The 4,726-nt window shown below is 57.4% G+C and overlaps 1 long non-coding RNA gene across 1 annotated transcript; it reads right to left on the minus strand.

The window, feature by feature from the left end:
* Positions 1 to 3,357: 3,357 nt before the first annotated feature.
* Positions 3,358 to 4,434, minus strand: LOC106725152. The gene is made up of 2 exons (XR_001361017.1): positions 4,244 to 4,434; positions 3,358 to 3,690 (listed from the first exon to the last, which is right to left on the minus strand). It is a non-coding gene; the product is annotated as an uncharacterized LOC106725152 (long non-coding RNA).
* Between the last annotated feature and the right edge of the window lie 292 nt (positions 4,435 to 4,726).

Below are 4,726 nucleotides of genomic sequence, written 5' to 3' on the forward strand. Positions count from 1 at the left end.
GGGAGGCAGCCAATCAATGTTTCTCTCTCATTGATGTTTCTATCTCTCTATCCCTCTTCCTTTCTCTCGCTCTAAAAATCAATAAAAACTGTTTTTAAAAAAGTTAAGTCGAATTTAGGCAAATCAAAAAAACTTTATGACAATCCAAGCAGCAAAGGTTTTTTTTAATCCTCGCCTGAGGATATGCTTAGAGGGAGGGAGATAGAGACAGAGAGAGAGAGAAACATCGACGTGAGCGAGAATATGGAGTGGCTGCCTCCCATATGGGCCCCAACAGGGACTCAAACCTCTGGTGGGTGCGATGACGCTCAACCGCCGGAGCCACACCTGCCAGCGCAGCCTGAGTGTCTGTAGATTTCAGACGCTGGTCACGAAACTGCGTTGGCTAAATTGGGTTAAAATACATTAAAAATAATTTCACTGACTCTGACCATGTACTCCGCCTGGAGAGCGAGGAGCGGGATAACAATAGCTCAGCTGACCTGAGGCCCGGCAAACAGGGCGCCATGCTCACCACGGAGAGTGAGAAGGTTCCGACCAGCCAGCCTACTTCCCATCAACCTTCTGACCCGCTGCCCGCTGTCCGGCTCCCAGGAAACCCAAGGTCAGTCCAGTACAGGGAAGCAAGTCCCTCCTCCCCGAACTCCAACCATCTTCTTCCTGGAGGTGACCAGGGTCTCAGGCGTCAGCCTGGGGTCTGAGCCCATTTGGTGCTGAGTCGGCCCATCGCCTGCCTGTCTTCATTCTCTGGCCTCTGGGAAAACAGCTTGAAATTACCCGCAGGCTCCGCCCCCAGGCCCAGCCCAGCAAAGGGGAGGCCAGGGGGATGGGCACAGCTAGCCCTTAGCCTTTCCTTCCCAGTCCTTCAGGCTCACAGCCCGTGGACCTGCTGCGTCACGTCCCACACCGTGTCCTGACCTGCCAGGGGTGCAGGGAACCAAGGGCCTCACCCCGCGGGATTACTACATAGAGGGCCCACCCACTCACTCGGGGGTTACCACAGAGAGGGGTCCACCCACTCTATTGTGTCTCTAACAAGGTGTGTCTCCCGCCCGAGTTGTGACACACGTGCCCTAACAGAGACCCAGAGTCCAAGATCACGGGAAGCAGAGCCGAGCCAGCAGGTCACGCGGCTGCACTGAGCGCCAAGCTCCGGAGCGTCCTGCCTGCGAGTGACGCCGCCAGGGGAAGCTGCCGGCTGCGCGGTGGGTGGGCAGGCGTGTCAGGCGGCCCTGGCAGAGGAAACAGGCACTGCCCGTGTCCCGTGACCCACATCGCGATGCCCACGGGGGGTGCATTCCGGGATGGGACCTGCTGGCCACGCCGTCCAGGAGGCGCACGTTCAGGTGCGCCCAGCAGTCGGCACCTGTCAGGTACCTGCCGGGAGCGGCTCCGAGCCGAGCACAGGGTCTGCGCTGAGTCCCTTCACCCTCGTGACAGCCGTGGTGGATGCTCTAGGATTCCCATCCATGGATGAGCAAACAGAGGCTGAGGGTTACTCCCGGCCACGGAGCCAGGACAAGGCAAAGCTGGGCCGGGAAGCCCGTCTGTCCATAGAGTCCAGCCTCCCGGTGACCAGGGGACCAGAGGCACCTCCCTCCAGACCTCAGACGCCCCGGGGCCTGTGTTTCAGGGCGCAGTCAGTTACTGAGGAATCAACAGGAAGACAGACCCAGGTGGCCAGGCCAGAGCCACTGCTCTCCTAACAGAACTTGTCCGCTTGTCTGACCGCAAGGACCAAGCGAGGGGGTCCCAGCCGAGGGCTCAGCGAGTGAGTCCTTATGACAATACGCTCACCCTTCACCTGCTCGCGGCCACAGCTACACGCCAAGATCTCTACAGCAAGCATGTCAAACTCAAAGGCTCGCACGGGCCAAACAAGGGTGAAGTGGATGTGGCCGCAAACATCAAAAGCTTCAGTTTTCATAGAAACGTAGGTTTATTCCGATAGAGACATGGTGAATACAAAGGGCTGAAATAAATGAGCCATCGTTAACATAAAATAATAGAACACTTAAATAAAAATTAATATTTTTTCTTGAACATTCACTTACCAGACACTGAATAACTGCACAAATTAATAAGTGTGATGCAAATAAACCTATTTTTCTTATTCTCCGAAAGTGAAATATTTCCTGTTGCGCACACCGAACAAGTCAGTGCAAGACGAATGACGAGGTCATCGGCTGCTAGAATATCGCTGCTGGTATTAGTGGAAACGGTGCGCCTGCGCGTACGGTGCGTGAGGGAGATGAATGGGACTAATGACGAGGTCATCGGCTGCTAGAATATTCGCTGCTGGTATTAGTGGAAATGGTGCGCCTGCGCGTACGGTGCGTGAGGGAGATGAATGCAACACGATTACAGTCCCCAGTCATTAGCGAACGTTGTAGCTGGTGCACCGGTGGGGTCCCCCGGCACGGCCTCCGGGGACTGGGCTGAAACCAGCCGTCCAGCGCTGCTGCCGCTCCCACTCACCCTGGCGCCCCTCGGTCAGCTGAGCGGTGCTCCTGCTTTGGGAGCGCACTGACCACCAGGGGGCAGCTCCTGCGTTGAGTGTCTGCCCCCTGGTGGTCAGCGTGCATCACAGCGACTGGTCGTGGGTCATGCGATCATTCCGTCGCTTAGGCTTTTATATATGTGATATAGATTATGTATAACAGGATATTGGGAAAATTAGGTTACTAGATTTTCATTAAACTGTTTCTTACAACCGTTATAGTGGCTGGGCCGCAAAAATATTTGTTGTGGGCCGCATGCAGCCGGTGGGTTGCGAGTCTGACATGCTTGCTCTCAGGCAGCAAGGAAGAGAAATTCCAGGAAAAGTAGTCAGTGAGCCAGGTACTGAGGCTGCTGCCTGGGAGGGGAAGGCGGGAGAGAAGGGGAGGGCTTGAACTTTGTCTCCGTTTCACCTCAGTCTCCAGCGACTCCACAACGGAATTTTCCCCAGATGATGAGTCAGCCAGCAACCAAGTCCCCAGGACAATGGTGAGGCGGTGCTGCCACCTGCTGGCCGCAGAGCGACGATTCTGGGGCAGCCGAAGGGATTTCTTGGGGTGGGGGGTGCAGCAAGGGGAGAATGCACGTGGGCCTTCTCCGTGGATGCGGGTGCATCCGTCTTCCCACACCGTGAGCTCAGCAGCACGGTCGCCCACATGCCAGGCAAGTTCTGAGACCCACATCGGTCCTGTGCACGTCTCCACGGGGTGACCCTTGTGTTCAGCGCACACAGCGTGGTGGGGGGAACGGACCTGGGAGTCAGCTGCCTGAGCTCTGATCCCCGTGCAGTGCTCGCTGGGGGTGGTGGGTGAACTGCGTGGCAGCTCCGTGGAGACACAGGGTTATGGACGGGTCGGGGTTCGCCTGGGGGTCGAGAGCGCCTTGTGACTTTCCCGAGGGACCCGGTTTCCAGGTCCTCAGCGTCCCTGCTCTTTCCCGAAGCCAATCTGCCCACACGTGAGTGTCACTCGAGGGGTCAGGCCCGCCCCTTCGTGTTCACTTCCTCCCACCTCACAGGAAGCATCCCTGTCACCTGCCTGCAGGCCCAACACGTTCCCATCCCCCAGGAGGGGGGTCCCCTGGGCACCAAGGGGACAGAGGCCACCTCTGTGCGGCATGAGGCTGAGTGACCAATGGCTGGCGACAAGGCCGGCCCACCAGGCGTTCCCCGGCTCTGTTTCTTTTCTTCTTCTTTTTAAAAAATATTTTTATTGATTTCAGAGAGAAAGGGAGAGGGAGAGAGAGAAACATCAGTGATGAGAGAGAATCATGGATCGGCCGCCCCCTGCAAGCCCCCCACTGGGGATCGAGCCCACAACCCAGGCCTGTGCCCTGACCGGGACCAAACCTGGGACCCTTCAGTCCGCAGTCCAACACTCTATCCACTGAGCCACACCAGCGAGGGCGCTGGGCTCTGTTTCAAACAAAATGCAAAGAGGACCGGACTGAACTGTCCATCAGCAGGTGGTCAGAACGGCCTGGATGGAAGGTCGGGAAGCCCTGCTGCCATGCTGTGCTGAAGGAACTCCCAGAGCGGAAGGCATCGGCCGCTCCTCCCAGACCGCCCCGATTTACGTGACTCATCTAACAACTGCAGACCCCCCCCCCCCCCACCGAGTGCTGGGCGGAGCCCACCTGCTGTCCAGCCCAGATTCCCGGCATCGAGGCCCCTAGGTGGTGCCCGCTTTCGGTTTGAGCAGCAAGTAATTTTGTTTTTTTAAAGGAATCCAAAAGATTAACAAACCTCATTCTTCTATCAAATTGCATCTCCAGGTGAGGCTGCAGTGAACACTGGCTTACGATTGGTGCCAAAGGGGACGCTCGCCTCTTTGTTCACGTTCTCAGTTTGGCCGTGGGAATGGGGCTGAGAGTTGGAAAAATACTCCACGCCCGACAGCACCAAGTTCATGGGGGGGAGGCCGTGCCATCCTATGGGGTGGGGAGCAGACACAGATTTGGGCCCGAGGGAGCAGGGGCAGGAGAGGTGGGGTGGGGTGGGGGCTGGGACTGGGTTGAAAAGGTTCTCCACCCCCACCCCTCCCGCTCTCTACCCACAAGGGCCGTCCTGAAGGAGGGTGACACGGCTCCCCAAGACACACCACCCCCAGGTCCTTTCAGGGTTCCCATGCTTCCCAGCCTTCGGGGGGGAGGGGCACAGGCAGCCGTTTCATGTCTTCATAACACGAGCGAAAGCTGAACAAGGTGGGCGCTGGTTTCAGGCACAGGA

The sequence above is a fragment of the Myotis brandtii genome, unplaced genomic scaffold (assembly GCF_000412655.1).
Source record: "Myotis brandtii unplaced genomic scaffold, ASM41265v1 scaffold139, whole genome shotgun sequence".
Lineage (NCBI taxonomy): Eukaryota > Metazoa > Chordata > Mammalia > Chiroptera > Vespertilionidae > Myotis > Myotis brandtii.